The sequence below is a fragment of the Entelurus aequoreus genome, linkage group LG12 (genome assembly GCF_033978785.1).
Source record: "Entelurus aequoreus isolate RoL-2023_Sb linkage group LG12, RoL_Eaeq_v1.1, whole genome shotgun sequence".
Taxonomy (NCBI): Eukaryota; Metazoa; Chordata; class Actinopteri; order Syngnathiformes; family Syngnathidae; genus Entelurus; species Entelurus aequoreus.
In genome coordinates, this window is record NC_084742.1 from 35,306,982 (window position 1) to 35,326,221 (window position 19,240).

At 39.5% G+C, this 19,240-nt stretch overlaps 2 long non-coding RNA genes across 2 annotated transcripts in view; one reads left to right on the plus strand and one right to left on the minus strand.

Moving 5' to 3' along the window:
* The window catches only part of LOC133662132 (uncharacterized), a 36,412-nt gene extending 18,775 nt beyond the window's left edge, over positions 1 to 17,637 (plus strand). The window contains exons 2-3 of the long non-coding RNA XR_009828069.1: positions 17,198 to 17,315; positions 17,492 to 17,637. This is a non-coding gene — a long non-coding RNA (uncharacterized LOC133662132). The remainder of the gene's footprint in view (positions 1 to 17,197; positions 17,316 to 17,491) is intronic.
* LOC133662818 (uncharacterized) lies at positions 483 to 7,559 on the minus strand. The gene is made up of 4 exons (XR_009828171.1): positions 7,478 to 7,559; positions 5,070 to 5,154; positions 1,071 to 1,517; positions 483 to 982 (listed from the first exon to the last, which is right to left on the minus strand). It is a non-coding gene; the product is annotated as an uncharacterized LOC133662818 (long non-coding RNA).
* Positions 17,638 to 19,240: the final 1,603 nt, after the last annotated feature.

Genomic DNA, 19,240 nt, shown 5'->3' on the forward strand with positions numbered 1-19,240 from the left:
TCCCGGAAAATTCGGGAGGGTTGGCAAGTATGCTCGCGCCTTGTTATTTGACAATGGACACATCAAAGGCTCACCAATGTGGAGATGAGTTATTGATAAGGTCGGAGTTGAAGATGAACTGCATCAAAAAGTTGTTCTGCCAAAGATTGGGGAACTTGATTGTTGCGATCAAGATAACTTCTTTGTTGTTGTTAGCAGTGTTCACTCTTAAGTCAAAAACGGAAGTCCCGCTTGGTGAATATCTTTATCTACTGCCACAACATAATGATAGAAAATAAGACAATTCCCGCAACTTAATACATATAAGACCTAATTTAACCCTTAATGTAGGCCAAAAATATATAGCATATGCGTTAAAAAATTTAAAAATCTTCTATGTGGTGACACTGCAATATTTGAAGCACGATGTTTCCTTACGGTTTATGCTATCTTTTTATTTTAACCAATTTGTAAAATTGAAAAGATTTCACAGAACATAAACATTTTTGGCATATTTTTTTGTCTGAGTTTAATGAAAGCCATTAAAAACATGATCAACATCCAACAAGGGTCCATGGTCTGGTCTCACCAGGCTTCAGATCGGCCGACACATGAACAAGCTTTGTAGAGTACAGGGCTGGAGCCAGTGGACATTTTGGTAGCTGAACAACAACACAATTCATTATTTCTAACAATTAATGTATACAACTTCTAAACTATTAAATATAAAGGAAAATATGCAATCATTCAGTTGATTAATTTAGCAGAATATGACACCAAATGATAATAATACATATTACATAGTGACAATTTTGACTCGGCATCACCAGTATGTTTAATTGACTGACTTTTTTTCTTTACAAACCATAGATTCTGATTAGGGTTATGTGAGTAGAAGACAAATCATTATGAGAGATATCGAGTAGACGAGCGCGCTCGAATGTGTTGGCAGCTGTTCCTCATAGTGCAAGCAAAGCTGCTAAACTTGCAGTGATAACCAAAGCTGGATGGGAGAAAGGAACATGACAATAACAATTAGTATACAAACAATGCACTTGACCTCTTGTGTTGTCTTCTTCTTTTGAGCTCACCTTGTATCTGTGAGTGCTTTTGGATAGTGGCACCGCCATTAGTGCAGGGACAGAAGTGGTTATTGGGGCAGTCCCAGTCATGGTAATGGTGATGGTGTTGTTGGTGGGGTTGGTGTTGGTGTTGCTGGTGTTGGTGGTGGTGATGGTGATAGATTTGGTGGGAAGTGTCTCTGTTGGCCCTGCGATGAGGTGGCGACTTGTCCAGGGTGTACCCCGCCTTCCGCCTGAGTGCAGCTGGGATAGAATCTAGCCCCCTCGCAATCTCAAAAGAGACAGGCGGTCGGGAATGGATAGACGAATGGATGGTTTTGATGGAAGGAGCAGCGGTGGTGTTGGGAGGAACAGTGGCGTTGGTGGGAGGTATGGGACGGGTAGGTTGCACTGCCCCATAGCTGCCCCCAAACATCCATGCCAGGATCAAAAGCAGCAGCCCACTGTTGAACATGTCTGCAATGCAATGATCACACACAGTTAACAAACATTATGACACATATACCGTCAGCCAGAGATCTTCAACAGGGGGGCTTCGGGGTCGTTGTGAACCTTTTGGTGAATCAGGGGTTTAGGGAAACATTTTGGTTGACTTTTTGGTCGTTGTGTCTGACTCACTACTTCGAGTCCAACAGCTCACACAGTTCTAAAACTACACCGATGAAGATTACAGTGATGTCACTTTTTAGTGAACTTTACAGACTTCATAAAAAGCCGCAAGAGGATCAACGGCTACAAATATTAGTTGCCAATTTTGCCCCTATTCCCTCACAACCCTTGTTAAAACTGTAGACAATTAATGTTCACGCAAGCTAGAGTGGTCAATGATTCCGTGCTGTTACAAGATCTGGAAGGTGAAGAGGAGGTTGGCTGACTAGGAAGAGACTGACTAGCCTGGGACAATATTTTAAAAAGGTAGAAACGATTGAAAGACAACAACAGGTGTAAGAGTAAGTGTAATTAAGCGGGCTCTTACTTTAAAATGTTAAATGGACATAAATAAATGGAAGCGTGTAGGGTTTTGAAAAGTTATTTACAGCATCATGTTACAACAAAGGCTTCACATTGTGAACTGAATATTAGAGCGTGACACTGTGTAACAAGTGACAAATTGCCCCTAACAGTAATAACTCGTAAGATCCACATTAATTTCTGTATTACTACATTATTTATGCCAAAACCACAATTACGTATTACATCAACTTTTCTCATGGGCTCTTATTAGCCATCGATATATTCCTGTCATTTTTTTCAAATATAACATAAATATTCATAATAATTGCACAAAATTAAAAATGCAATGTATAGAGAATTAATATTTTTTTATTTTAATGTACTGGCATGTGAAATATCCGCGGAATAGGCATTTTTAAATATTCCTTTTTGCGTCAAATTATTACTTCCGTGTTTTTTGTATGAAATATCAAAAAAATAGGATCCAATCAAAAATTGTTGAGCACTCTCCTCCGCCGCAGTTACTCGCTGTTCCTCTTGCCTAAACGCCGCATTGATTTGCAGGACAGGGAGTCGATCAGGAGCGGCGAAACAAACACGTCAGTTAGCATAGTTAGCATCTAGCTAGCTAGCTAGCTAGTTGTCGCTTTCCGATAGGCTGACCATACGTCCTCTTTTCCCCGGACATGTCCTCTTTTGCGGGGGTGTCCGGGGTGTCCAGGCGGGGTTTCTTAAATGCCTCAAATGTCCGGCATTTTGAGTTAGGGTTGCGTGTATTTTCAATGTATGTCCAGGGTTAAGTTAAGAAGGGGTTAAACAAAACAAACTGTGAAGGTGTGCGCACGCAGAAACATTCGTGAGGGAGGGGCAGAGACACAGAGCGAGAGAGCTAGAGAGTGGAGAGAGACATGAAAACAAGAAATGCCGAAAAGTAAATGCAACTTCACGGATGATTTGCAGAAAAGTATTTGTGTTTTCGTCCTGGCCGTGACACATGGGAAGCAGAATGCACTGTGTGCAAAGCAGAAAAGTGTATATCTGTGGCAAATAAAGAGGCCAACGATGTACAAGCCCATATCGACACTACAAAGCACAAAACAGCTGTGCAGGGCGAGAGCTCGTCTGCTGTTTTTTGTTTAAATGTAATTAACTTGTTTTAAGGCATAATTTATGTTTAGATTATATACAAGAGGTTATTTTGAATATTTCTACCTCTGCACTTTTTTTTCCAAAACTGTGAATGTTACAGAATATAAGTGTGACTTATTTTGTTATACTGTCAAGCGGTGTTGGCGTTAACGCACTTTTTGTGTTTTTTTAACGCATTGAAATCAGAAAGGTCGCAGATTTTTTTTATTTTACCATTTGCGGCCCACAGCTAATGTTTTAAAGGCCCACGGCACATTCTAAAAATACTATTAAAATAAACAAAAACATAACAAAAGTGAAATAAAAAAGCTTACAGGTGAAATGTCATTTAGAAACAGTTGCAATGTTGACTAATAAAACAATTTTTTTTTTTTCTTTCAAATGGTCATTGCTCAAAACATAAGAATAATAATCAAAATCAATGTTATTATGAATTATTGACCTATCAAAGGTTCCGATTACTTCACATCAAATATTCCACTAAGAAAAATATTTTTGGTGGAAGATTTTGCATATTTTGTGTTTGCCATGAAAAACATAGTTTTGTTTGACAAAAAAGGGCGGAAAACAAACAAACAAAAAACACAACATAAAAAAACTAAAACATTTTGAAATGAGGAATAGATGTGAAGTTGATGTAGACTCCAGAGATTTAAGCATTAAATATAAAATGTATGTATGCCCTGGCACACCATTATCATCATTTCATGACCGAAGCAAAACACTTTTTACACTTTTATACTGAAATAAACACCTACAACTTATTCAATAAAAACATAGAAAAAACTACCAGCAGCGGTAAAGTTTAGATCCATGAAGGAAAGAAGAAAGTGAATGAATGTTTATAACTGAATACATTTACATGTGTATACACATTTGTTTTCTTTTGTATTCTTTTTTTTAATGAATTAAGTAACGTTTATGACAACCTTTTTACAAAACACAACATAGAATGTGAGATATAACCGGATAATGCATACATTTGTCTTTTATTTTCAAAACGCTTACAAAAAAGTGGGACCCCAAAAATTTACTGTGGCACCCCATTTTTATGACTTAATTTTGAAAATTCTTAGCACCAACACTGCTGTCAACAAAGGAGAAAAAATTCTTTATTTAAATAAATATATTATTCATGAAGCAAGTTCGAGTATCATTGGCAAATTTTCACCTAGTCCCGGCCTTGGCGTGCTGCTCGCCTTGGCACACATATATGTGTCCTCTTTTTGGGATTTCAGAATATGGTCAGCCTACTTTCCGAGCCACAAGGTTGACGACTTTCTACTCTGCTGCTAATCATATTTGGATCATTACAATCTCATAACTGTTAGTTCCGATCCAGTTGTAGCTCTAGATAATTTATTAGTAGCTAGCAATAAGTTTAGATTTTTGACTTGACAGCTGTGAACAGAGGTCACAAAACCGGAAGTATATCACCCGAGGTGGCGTGGCTATAGGATAGAGTTGCCAAATGGGAAACCTTTTCTGAGTTCTTTGCATGCATGTTATAGAATATTACATTACATTTTCAATGATAATAATGTTTGTGAATTAGCTAGCCAAAAAAACAAAACATTCTGTGGTACATTACATGGGACATATAAGTATAAAAAAACAAACCAGCCAAAGGAGGTTGATAGATGACAACAAATCTAAAGGTAAAGCATATGGAGGCTAATTTGTGTCTTTAGTACAAAAACAATTTTTGGAAACTGAATTTATGTAACTGATTTTTTTGCATTTGAATTTTGTGAACTGATGTTTTTTACTTGAAATTATGCTGACAATTTCATTGAAGAAAAATCAGTGTTTCAAAATTCAGTGTATAAAAATTCAAGACAAAAAAAAATCAGTGTTTCAAAATTCAGTGACGAAAAATTTGCTGCTTCAAAAAGAAAGACTTACTTCCGGTAAATGAAGACTGAAGCGATCAAACCTGTCTCAGAAGCAGGCAATGAGGTGTTAAGTTTGAAGTCACGTGACACGGATCCTGCAAAACAGCATAAAATGTCAGTTAACTGGGCATAATACAACATAATAACACTTCTGCTGGATGTTTTCAAACTATATAAATTATTCCAATGGTTAAAATCTGCACTTTTGATTGACATACGGTTACGTGTCATGATGTGCGCCTAAACTAACCGTGGTACACAAAGTGACCAGAAGATGGTGCTGAATAATGTTCAGGTAAACGTAACAAAGAAGACATGTTTGGATGCATACATAGAGGGAGGAATAAATGTTTGAGAGTAAGATCGTTGTTCACCAAACAAACTAACCCTAACCCCCGTAGAGCTTCTGGCGGCAAACAAAATAAATAAATACATGAAAAATGTAATGAAGCAAACGTACACCGAGACATTGGTCACACACCGAGGCATACTTGGCTCGATCTAAACCTTATTAGATCGAAAAGAACGCAAATAGAGGCGTTCGTGAATCAAGGTTCCGCTGTATGAAGCATTACATGAATCGCAGTAAAAGTGAATGTTGTGTCCTCGCCTGGATCTTTTTTACATTGCAGAAATTGAATGTTGGCCAGTCCCAAATGACCACCTCTGTGTGTTGCCAAAATATCCACAGCCTGTAGAAATCTGCTTACGGTAGCTATGAAGTTGGCGTGAGGCAGCGCACATTTCCACGTCAGTCTTGATACAACCCATCTTTGCCATGAAAAAGGGCGTATACCCATACTTGCTAATCATCCCCGTTTTCCTGAGAGAGTCTTGTATTTTCAGTATTTTTGTGTGTTTTCACTGTGAAATGTTTGTTTGTATTTCTGCACCTTACTGTAATGTCATCTAGATTATTTCCTTTTTTCATTATTTGTTCTTTTGCATTGTTTTTAACATGTCCAAAATAAACTACTACTACTAATAACTTGTACAACATGTAAAGGACAGAATATCAAAAACATTTATTCATGTTGAAAAAATATCACCTAACATCTTTGACAATCAAAGCATGATCGTAGCAATCCATATTTTGTGTTATTAAATCTAAACATGGAAGTGTAGCTCCTCTCCTCTTAATGCAAGTGCTCCTAAAGCAGAATACAAATTATGTATTCCTACAAAATAGAAAATCTGGAAAGACACCAAAGTATTTGTTTTTAGTTCTCTTTAAAAACGTGTTTATATCCTTTTTGTGTTGAGCTGTTTCAAAATGGCATAATGTTTAAAAACATTTCATTAAAGCACATATATATACATATGTGTGTGTGTGTATATATATATATATATATATATATATATATATATATATATATATATATATATATATATATATATATATATATATATATATATATATATATATATATATATATATATTTATCCAAAAAAATAGTGCTCGATACCGTGGTAGAGCGTAATATGTATGTGTGGGAAAAAATCACAAGACTATTTCATCTCTACAGGCCTGTTTCATGAGGGGTTTTCCTCAGGAAAACCCCTCATGAAACAGGCCTGTAGAGATGAGTCTTGTGATTTTTTCCCACACATACATATTACGCACTATTTTTTTTGATAATCTAATTAAGACATATATATATATATATATATATATATATATATATATATATATATATATATATATATATATATATATATATATATATATATATATATATATATATATATATATATATTTACTTATATAGAGGTTCCGCAGCCTCCGAAGCAGAACTTCCAGGTTCTGTAACAGCTTCTTCCCTCAAGCCGTAAGACTCTTGAACGCATCATAATTAAATTATCCCCTCAACTCCCCCCAAAATGGATTATCTCGCTGGAATAAAAAACACAATATAACATACATCCATAAACATGGACGCATGTGGAAAAAGTGCAATATATTTATCTGTACAGTAATCTATTTATTTATGTATATATATTTATATATATATATATATATATTTATTTTATATATATATTATTTATATATATTTATTTATCTATATATGCACCTTATTGCTTCATATTTTTTCATCCTGCACTACCATGAGCTTATAACGAAATTTCGTTCTTATCTGTGCTGTAAAGTTCAAATTTGAATTACAATAAAAAGGAAGTCTAAGTCTATATATATATATATATATATAAGTAAGTGTTTATAAGTATCGATATACATTTTGAGCGACAAGTATGGGCGTACCCCAGGTTTTTGTGCGTAAGCAAGCTTGTTACATGAGGGTCCAGGCTTTAAGTCTCCTCTTAAATCATACCGTACATTTGCAAAGACCACAGTTTTATAATATGACTAATGTAGTAAAATCTAAATAAATGAACATATAGTATGCTATTTTTGCTTACCTGTTTTAAAATAGGCAAATGAAGTGGAGTTCTTTCCAAGATTTTGTGAAGCTTTCTGCGAGCGGAGCTTTCTGCGAGCGGAGCTTTCCTGCCGCTTGGGTTCTCAGTCTCTTCTATTTCAAGAGAGCTTTTGTATATATACAGTATGTTTACAAAAACAAATTCCCCTACCAAAAGTTGTTCAACAACTTCCATAGTTGTTTTATCATGTCTGGTCAATCTGCCAGCATCGCTTCACAAACTAGTTTGTCAAACCCCAAATGCAGGTACGATAAAGTAATTGAAACCAAAAAAACATACCCCATGTGAGCAATAGTTTGACAATGGGCAAGACAGCCTGTTTTTATTATAGTAAATATGTATTAAATAAACCATGCGTGTGAACAAAACTCTGATTTAATAAACATTGTGTTCTGTAGGAGTGGACGATACTGGTTAATTTTGGTATCAATCCAATACCAAGTAAAACCAAGTAAATTCCTGTCATCACTTTTTGAATTTTACATATCATTCACATTCCTTATGTAAGACAAGCACACACATGCTTTTTTTTAAAATTCATACTAACCATTAAATAAACTCAAGCAAAAGTCAGCTTACAATAGAGCCCATGGGAGTCGCTCTATTCCGCCTATAAAGCGCTTAAAAAACATCCAAACACCTCGATCAAGGTTAAATTCCAAAAAAAAGTGCAGTTCCCCTTTAAATATACACAGGTAGAGACCATTGATGTTTTCTTATATTACGTAATAAACCCCATATTGTCCAGCAATACGGGTCTCACATTAGTTCAATGTAGTCAGGCAGGATGTATCAACCTTCATAAAAAAAATGTCATAACTTTAACGATCATACATGGACTTACAACTACTTGAAGGACACCTCTGTCATGGCTTGAGGGGGTCTGTATCGCTCTGATTGGCACTTAGCAACTTTGAGGCGGGTGGCAGGAACCCTGCCACACATAAAACCACAAATATTCTGACTTGCTTCACGGCATAGGTCACTCCCCTTTTCCTCGTTCTTTAAAAAGACGTAAGTCGATGCGAACGCCTGCGTGCTGCCAGAAAACTAAAAGGAGAAGAAGAAGAATGCCTATGTGCAATTACTGCCATCATGGCCGAAGTAGCAAAACAACCAAAGAAAAAAAAGTTCTGTCTGAGGAGACCCAAATAAAAGGACAGTCAAGGATCAACATTGGCCTTGCTTTCACTCGCTGGCGTGAGATCAAAGATGACAAAGGATTTTTGGCTGATGCTGTCTTGGCTCGTAAATTTGCATGGTAGCAATAAATAGCCACCAGCCTGATAGTTTGCAGTTCCAGACGACTTCCTTCAAAAAAAACTCTCCCGACTGCCTTTTTTCCTTTATGACCTGCATCCACCCCGAGACATCTGAGATAAGTTCTTGATAGTGTCTGCTATTTAACATAAGCAAAGCCTTTGGAGACGTAATATTTGTCATTTGTGCCAATATTACAGCGGACATCATGTCAGTTTGACTCTATATGCGCGCGTCCTCATGGGAAATGTGGTCTTCCTTCTGACAAGACACTGCTAAATTGCTCCAAATCAACCAAAACTGAAAGTTCTTAAGTGGGGCTTTAAGACTTAGAACATTTCGATTTCGATTTAAAATTTTGATACAATATGTAGAGTCAATATTTATTTGAAACAAAAATGAGCTAAATATGAGGAAAAGTGTGATAAATGTGAGCAATATACCGCCTAGAAAAATGTGACTGAACTGTTCTATTCGGCACCACGTATCCCTGCAGTTGTTAACTTAGTTCTCAGTCTGTTATGCACATGTTCCGATAGGGCTTTTACAAATATATGATTTCAAAAACAAACATTTCCCTAAATTTGACTACTTGAGGGAAGTAGAAGGTTTAGAGGTGCATGGCGCAGATCAGAGAGCAGCAGTTACAGGGGTAGCATTTGATCCATCAAAGTGTGGTTTACCTGTGGGAGGCCCAGTGGTTAGACCCAAGGAAGGAGTTCAGATGCAGTTCCCCACTACTCTGTTTGATGCATCTATACCCCAAGTTCCACCTGCCAGCTTCCAACCTCAACAGGCCCCAATTCAGCATGCCAGCCTCCAACTCCAACCCCAACCTCAGCAGGTCCCAACTCAACCGCAGCAGGTCCCAGTTCTACCTCTGCAGGCCCCCGGTCAGCCTGCCGGTCTCTATCCCCAGCAGGCCCCCGTTCACCAAGCTGTGCCTGCCAGTTTCCAGTTCCAAACTCAACAAGCCACCCCCAGCTCAACACAGAACAATCAGCTGATCAAAATTCTGGAAGCCCAAAATGAACTGACTAAGATTCTTGTGAAACAGCAGCTTCTGTCCACTCTCCCACAAGGAAATGTTCCCCTCTTTGATGGACAAATCTTGGAGTACAAGTCATTCATCCATTCTTTTGAACACATGGTCGAAAGTAAAACGGACAATGACAGGGACAGGTTGCAGTTCCTCATCCAGTACACAAAAGGCCATGCTCAAAAGCTAGTCAAAAGTTGTGAATATATGTCACCAGACAGAGGCTACCAGAAAGCCAAAAGGTTATTAAAACAGAACTTTGGTCATGACTTTAAAATTGCCTGTGCTTACCTAGATAAGGTCCAGACCTGGCCTCAAATTAAGGCAGAGGATTCCAAATCCTTGCAGGAGTACGCCATGTTCCTCAGGAGCTGCTGTAATGCCATGGAGGAGACGGAGTACATGGACGAACTGGACACAGTGGCCAATATGAGAAACATTGCGTTTAAGTTGCCCTTCAAGCTGAAGGAGAAATGGCGCAACAAAGCTTATGAGCAGCAGGAAGAGCACAACCACAGGGTAAGGGTTTTAGACCTGGTTAGCTTTATAGAAAAGCAAGCTCGTGTGGCAGCCCATCCAGTCTTTGGAGAGCTAAGGGTACAGGAGCAGTCAGCCATAGGAAAGGCTAACGCTAGACCCTCTGTAAATCCACAACACTCAAAGTCAGCTGGTAGTAGTTTTGCCACGAGTATTACTATTAGCCCAATGGAATCCAAGCCAGAGTCTGACTCAGAGCCCATTTGTCCACTTTGTAAAAACAAACACCCACTAGAGTTGTGTAGACTGTTCATTAAGAAGAAGCACAGAGACAAGCTTAGTTTCCTAAAGAGCCAGGGCATGTGCTTTGCCTGTCTTTTAAGAGGGCACATGAGTTCTGTTTGTCCAAGTCGTCAGACATGTAGACTGTGTAAAAAATCTCACCAAGTGTTTTACATTATGACAGGAAAGACAAGGTATCGAAAGAGGTAGAAAAGCCCTCTAGAGATGTAAGCAGTGCAGGAGCAGAGCTATGTGGCCATATAGGGGCCGGCGACCAAGAGAGTGTTCTGTCCATTGTCCCAGTCAAAGTTAAGGCAGGGAAGGGCAGAAAGGTCCTCTCAGTTTATGCACTCCTTGACCCTGGATCCTCCGCTAGCTTCTGTTCTGAACAGCTTATGTCCCAGTTGAAAGTAAAAGGAGTAAAGACCCATATCCTACTAAGGACCATGAATCAGAAAAGGTCTGTCCCAACTCACATGGTAGCTGGGCTGGAAGTTTCTGCACTGGACAGCAATCATTTCCTACCTCTTCCTGTTGTCTTCACACAGAAAGAAATGCCAGTCACCACAAGCAGCATCCCCAAACAGGAAGACATAGCCCCATGGCCATATTTAGGCAACATTATACTCCCGAGCATCAGTTCAAAGGTGGAGCTGTTGATAGGCACAAATGCTCCAAAACTGTTAGAGCCATGGGAGGTTATAAATAGCCATGGTAGGGGTCCACATGCAGTGAGAACGCTATTGGGATGGGTGGTTAACGGGCCATTTAGAGGTCAGAAGAGACAGGCAGTGAGTGCAACTGTGAACAGTATTTCAGTTGCAAATCTGGAGCAGCTTTTAATTTCCCAGTATAACCTGGAGTTCAGTGAGGTAGTGTCAGAGGAAAAGACTAAGCTGTCAGTAGAAGACAAACAGTTTTTAGAGATAGCCAATGAGGCAGTGCTACAGGACGGACACTACAGCCTGAAATTACCCTTCAGAAAGCCCACGGTCAACCTGCCCAACAAGCGCCCAAGTGCCGAACAGTGCCTCCAAAGCCTGAAAAGAAAAATGGAAAGGAACCAGCAACTCAAACAGGAGTGTGTTGCATCTCTCAATGACATTCTGGAAAGCCACTATGCTGAGGAGGTGCCAGAGGAGGAGCTCAGCCAGACAAAGGTTTGGTACATACCACACCACAGAGTGTACCACCCCAAAAAGAAGAAACTCAGGGTGGTTTTTGACTGTGCAGCCACCTACAAAGGTGTATCCCTCAAAACAAAGCTGTCTCAATGGAGGTATGTAGGCAGTAAGGACAATCCAGCTGACGATGCCTCCAGAGGGCTGAGTACCAGCAGATTGATGCAGCAAAGGAGATGGATACATGCCCCTGACTTTTTATGGAAAGCCAAAAGGAAAGTTGGCCTGCACAGGAAACATGGGGCTCCAAGTCAGTGTTACAGGATGACCCAGAAGTCAGAAAGAACACTACTGTCTTCACTACAGTGGTAAACACTGAAACCCCCACAAACCAGCTGCTTTCCTCCTTTTCAAACTGGAATAAGCTCCTTAGAGCAGTGGCATGGTATCTGAAGATGAAGAACATTCTAAGCTTGCTTGCTAAAAGGAAAAAGGAACTCCTCTCAGGTCAAACTGCCACCCGTTCACACAGCTACAACGTGAACAAGGAACTCAAAACTTTCAGGTCCACACTTGGTGGACAGCGCCTCACAGTGGAAGATGTCTCGCAGGCCGAAAAGTCAGTGATCATCCATGTCCAAAGACAATCATTCCCTGTGGAGATGGCAACACTCAAAACGGCTTCATCTAGTGTTCGTAAGAGCAGCAACATCAGCAGGTTAGATCCCATGCTAGATGAAGGCATGTTAAGCGTAGGGGGTAGGTTGCATAGATCTGCAATGCCTGAGGAAGCCAAGCACCCCTGTATCCTCCCCAAAGATGCTCATATCTCAACTCTCATCCTGAGACACATTCACGAACACACTGGACACAGTGGCAGGAACCACATGCTTTCTGAGCTCCAAAAGAAATACTGGGTGGTAAAGGGAAACTCCGCAGCCAGAAAGGTGATTTCAAAGTGTGTTGTGTGTCGACGTGTGAGAGGAAAAACAGGAGAGCAAAAAATGGCAAGTTTACCCCAAGAGAGAATCCTCCCTGACCTCCCTCCCTTTACTAATGTCGGGTTAGACTACTTTGGCCCAATCACAGTTAAAAGAGGGAGGAGCCTAGTCAAAAGGTATGGGGCCCTCTTTACCTGTATGAGCAGTAGAGCGGTGCATTTGGAGGTAGCCTACACACTAGATACTAACTCATGCATCCATGCTATAAGGAGGTTTGTCTGTAGGAGAGGACAAGTTAAGCACATTCGATCCGACAATGGCACTAACCTGGTGGGAGCTCAAGCTGAGCTCAAAAAGGCCCTGAGTTCACTAGATGACAGGAAAATCCAAGGCTCCCTTCTCTCTGAGGGAATTCAGTGGACATTCAATCCACCCGCAGCCTCCCACCACGGTGGAGTCTGGGAGAGGCTCATCAGGTCTGTCAGACAGGTACTCAACTCTACTCTCCACCAACAAATCATTGATGATGAGGGCCTGCACACCATCTTTTGCGAGGCAGAGGCAATCCTCAACAGTCGTCCCCTCTCCACAGCCCCCCCAGATCCACAGGACTTAGAGCCGCTGACCCCAAACCACATTCTCCTTCTAAAAACTCAACCCATCATTCCCCCTGGCACCTTCGAGAAAAGGGATCTCTACGCCAGGCGCCGCTGGAAACAGGTCCAGTATATGGCTGACCTTTTCTGGCACAGATGGACAAGGGAGTATCTGGCGCTTCTGCAGGAAAGACAAAAATGGACCCAAGTGAGGAACAACCTGCAGCCAGGAGATGTGGTCCTGGTGGTCGACCCCACAGCCCCACGGGGCTCCTGGCCATTGGGCAGAATACTGGAGACTCGGCCAGATGGAGGAGGCCTGGTCCGGTCAGTCAAGCTCCAAACAAAGACTTCAGTCATCGAAAGGCCTATCACCAAGCTGTGCCGCGTCCTGGAGGCTGAGGGCTGACTGGTCAGTCATGGAGACCAGACCACAAGACACGCACAAGGGACGTAATGTATATACTTTATTTTCTCTCAAGGCTTTGCCTTTTGTTTGTTTATTATGGAATAGGCTCCTTTTTTTTGCATTAAATTAATGAATGTGATTGAGTCTGTAAAGATCAATCAGGGGCCGGTGTGTAGGAGCCAAATAGAGAGCCATACTTGAATCCATGTTTATATTGTTATTTTTGAGTGATTGATTTGTGTATGTCAGTGTGCACCGTTTGCAGGTGGTGAAAAGTTCCCACGCAGGCCTATAAGGGGCAGGAGTGCGCTGGGCGCGTGATTGACAGTCGGGCACCAGCATACCGTCTTTGACCTCACCTGTCTGTAGACCTCACCTGTCTGTAGACCTCAGCTTTATATAAGCTACCATTTATTTTGTTTCCCGACTATTCTGTTACTTGATTATTGTAAATAAAACAATCTTCAATTGCGCTGCTGGATCAGTTTGAATTAGTGGATGGAAAGCGGGAAAAGGAAGAATACGTGACAAGGAAGGCTGTGTATGGTGTGAGTCAGACAAGATGCCCGCGCCACAAGTGGAACAAACATTTGAAACAAAGGGGTTATAGGAACAATCACTTTCAGTGTTTTATGCCACTTCAATATATATATATATATATATATATATATATATATATATATATATATATATATATATATATATATATATATATATATATATATATATATGTATGAATGTAAATTTGCTCATTTTTGTGAGATGCTGAAATGACACCAGGAACCTGTTTGTCGGACACGGAACATTTTCTTTACATTCATGTTGCACTAAAACAATTGTAATCACTAACAGAGGTTAAGAGCAATTTATCGACAGTTGCAGTGTCGCCATATTGAGATATTATTGAGATTGTGAGCCATGTATTATGTATCTCAATGGAAGGAAAATAACCTTTGTCCATGGGGAGAATATTATCTAGAAGAGCCAGGATAGCTCATTGGTTAACACAGGGGTCGGCAACCCGCGGCTCCGGAGCCGCATGCGGCTCCTTGACCACTCTGATGCGGCTCAGCTACATACAGGTAAGTATGGGTAATAATAACAAATAGTCTATATTCCAAAAGTCAAGGGTAACCTCGGGGGTTAGCTCCTCCTGTGTGCCGAGGCTAAAGTTGGTAAGTGTGCCATCAGTAATTCCTAGGCTAGGATGGGTGGGAATAGGAACATGAATAATTAATCATTGTGAGTGTTGGCTAATCAGCTCTCCTCGGTCTGACAGACCATTAGTCAATTGGTTAATAAAATAAATACCAATAAATACAAAAATTGAAGAGAGAAAAAAATTATAATTGGATAATGAAAAACAAAAGAAAATAAAAACAGGGGAAGTCAATGGATTATCATGATGAAAATAATTATTTAATTAATTGCATATACTTTATTATGATGAAAGATGTGCTTTTCATATTATTTTTTTCATCATCCAATTATTGATGATTATTCTAAAAAAGACTTATATTTAGATTTGTTTTTGCATATGTGTCTTATTTCATCATCCATTTATTTTTTTTATTATCCAATATGCAATTAGTCAGACTGAGGAGAGCTGATTGAGAATTTTTTCTCTCTTCAATTATTCCAATTTGTTGTATTTATTTATATTGTTTTATTAACCAATTGACTAATTGTCTGTCAGACCAAGGAGAGCTGATTGGTCAACACTCACAATGATTAATTATTCATGTTCCTATTCCCACCCATCCCAGCCTAGGAATTACTGATGTTACACTTTACCAGCTTTAGCCTCGGCACACTGGAGGAGCTAACCCCCGAGGTTACCCTTGACTTTTGGACTATAGACTATTTGTTATTATTACCCATACTTACCTTTTTAACTATAAGTTAATTAACCAGTTACCACTTAGCTTTACTCTGTGTGGGGGAGGTGAAACACCCCCACATTGTCCGGCGTCTCCACTCCTGCATACATTGGCTTGGCAAGCCGATCGACCTGACTGGGATTTGAACCCAGTACCCTTTGATTGGGAGCTGGCTGTTTAACCATTCAGCTATTCTTGGTCTTCTCAGGTCCAGATTTCGGGCCCCAATGACATATTTAATTGCGAACCTGTCTCAGTAAACTATGATATAAAACATTTACTCCTTCATTTGGAGATTTCCTAGTTACCAGTCAACCTGACTGGGATTGAACCCAGTACCCTTTGACTGAGAGCTCACTGGTTTAACCACTCAGCTATCATTGGTCTTGCTGCTCTGGGATTTTCGGCCCCAATGACATATTCAATTGAGAACCTGTCTCAGTAAACTATGATATAAAATATCAACTCCTCGGACTAGAGTGTTTCTAGTTTGACCTGACTGGGATTTGAACCCACTCCCCTTTGATTGACAGCTGGCTGCTTTAACCACTCAGCTATCCTTAGTTGTCTGAATCATCTCATGACATTTTCAATTCAGAATCTGTCTTAGTCAACTATGATTGAAACACATTAAAACACAAACTCTTCCAAGTGGAGTTTTGTAAGTTACCTAACAGTCCGACTCGGATTCGAACCCAGTATCACTTGTTGGGGAGGCATCAATGACAATTCTATTCAGGGAACCCTGTCTCAGTTCAATTACAATGGAGGTGAAACATCACTAAATACCAATCCACCCAACTAGGATTCAAACACAGATCCAATAATTGAAAGTGTGGAGTATTAAACACTAAGCTATCCAGATTAAAAAATAAATAAGAGACCCGATAAAGAACTTGAAAAATCGTATTTCCATCTGTCGTGACAATATTGTACCTTTATGATTTTAGAATTTAGTGATGTAAAGGGATGTCGAAAAATAAGTGCAGGTAAGACTTTTTAAATTTTTCATAAATGTGTGTAGTTTTTAAATGATTTCCATGATAAATATTATTCTACTCTACAATCAGTCCTAGATAATTAAGAAAAAAACATTGAAATATTAAAATATTCTTCAATCAAATTCAGGCTCATAGACTTGGTCAGACAAATGCAGTCTACTGTATGGGCATGACAGTTAGAAATAGTTCACTTGTATTGTATTTTAAAGTTGTGTACCTTTTCAAAAACTTGACCTATGATGAGTTCGGTCTTTTCTGACGTATAAATGTTGGATACTCTTGTTAAACCATGCCAAAGCCTCAACTCATAAGGTTTGTGCATTTTGGTGTGAGTTTGCAGTTTTGGATGCCTCTTTTTGCGGGGTTTTCAGTCTGGCTATGTCAAGATGTCACCGTGAGGAAGGCCTAATTATTAGGACATAGAGTCAAGCTCTCAGTCCGAGGGGGAGGAGACTTCAACATATATTTAAATAGTATATATAAAAATAAATTAAAAAACATGGTTTTGAACAAGGTGGGGCCTGGTTTTCATCACAAGCTGGGAAAGCCCCCACTCCTTCAGTTATAAAAGTGACTTTGGAGCAAAATTGACCTGTGTACACCAAAGCATATCCAATATATGAATAAATGTTGACACTTCACGTCAAATTGTATATTAAGCCTCTGAACTAAAAAATGTTTTTGTTGATATAGGTGCTGTACACAAATGGCGCATTGCAAAGCAAGCGGTGGACAGGGACATAAACATGTCATCAGATGGTTCAATTTGGCGTCCAACTGTGAAGGTGGTCGTTTGGACTAAGATTTGCAGGTAAATCTAAATGCAACTAATATTTTAGTCATAAAACTTCAACTTGTAACATGGCTGTTTGTCAGTGCTTTATATTGCATTGAACGTTACATTATGTCATTATTTTAGTTTTCTGGTATTTCAACAAAATAGCCACTTCTGAGTTTTCTTTATTTGTCTTTACTCATTTTCCCTAGGTCTGCAGCTCAGAAGCATAGACTGAATGATGAACTGTGAGACCTGTATACAGGAGCCAGTTTGTTCAAGTATGTTGCTGTGTTTCAAGGTTTAGGTTACAATGTGTTTGTTGAACATGCTAATGTGATCTCAAATGTATGGAGGGTCAAATGGGACCAAATAAAATGAATAGTTCTTTTAATTGAATGGGTTAATAATTATAATTGGAATTAAACACATGTGGGATTTTCTTGAATGTAAACAAACATTACATTTTATAATTTCATTTGAATATTGAATTATTGAGTTAATTGTTAAACACATTATTTCATGATTTATTTATTTAATGAACCTGTATGGCAGTCCATGAATTGATTTTATCCGACAAAGTCAATGGGTGGGGCAAACCGGAATCTAGTCCAATTATTTTGATTTGAACCACAAAACTTTGGAAGTTTTGGTGGGGAAGGGTGATATTTTAGACTTACAAAAGTACCTATTTTCCGGACTATAGAGTGCACCGAGATATAAGCCGCACTTTTTTTTTTCCATACATCAGCTGCACTGGATTTATTAGCCACATTGGGAAATTAATTATTTACACCGAAATATTTTTTAAATGTTAATTTACATACCTTAATTGTTTCCAAACTGTGTCTGTCACACGGCAGTTAAACGGCTGGCCTAACAAAACAGAAGTCATCGTCATGGACCCACTAGCTGTGGAAGCTACTTTTCCAATGAGCTAAACAGACTAAACTCCACAGTGACATTTTGGTGAATTTACTGAGGAACTTGTGGAACTGAAACAATACAAAAAGATTGCCAGACACGAGGGGAGGAGAGGGGTAAGCGTGACAATAATCAGACAAGGGAGCCATTAGTGGGAAAGATGAAGGCAGCAAAGTACAGAGACTTCTTGGATGAAAACCTGTTCTGCAGCACGCTTGTCTTGACCTCAGACAAGGGTGACGATTTATCTTTTCCAGGACAGATCCTAAGCAAGTTAAGCACACAGCCAAAATACCAAGATGGGTGGCTTTAGGACAACATTGTGAATGTCCTCATGTCACCCAGCTAATTTGGCCTTGTGCCTTTTTACTGCATTCCACAGGGGGATGCAAACTCTGGGCGTTCGTGGGAGAGGCAAGTGCGCTCACCACTGGGCTAAAGGCCCAAGCTGGCAGTCCAGCAGCACTCTTTAAAGGCCTACTGAAAGCCACTACTACCAACCACGCAGTCTGATAGTTTGTATATCAATGATGAAATCTTAACATTGCAACACATGCCAATACAGCCGGGTTAACTTATAAAGTGCAATTTTTAAATTCCCGCCACACTTCCGGTTGAAAAACTCCTTTGGATATGATTTATGCGCGTGACGTCACAAAAGCAACGGAAGTGGTTGGACCCCATCGGACCCGATAGAAAAGCCTCTTGTTTTCTTTAACAAAATTCCACAGTATTCTGAATCTTTTGCAATTTGTTTAATGAACAATGGAGACTGCAAAGAAGAACGTTGTAGGTGGGATTGATCGGTGTCTTAGCGGCTAAGTACAATACTGTAATATCCGTGATATTTGCATTAGTGTACTGTCTTTGGGGAACGCGCATGCGCGAGTGAGTTGGCGGAGAACTTGAGTGTGTGTGATCGTGACTTTTGGCTAACAGCAGCTCGTGTATGTGTGTGCGTTACTTTTTGAACTACAACCAGTTACCGCTTGTTAATAAAGCGATTGAGCAATTTGTTTAATGGACAATGGAGACTG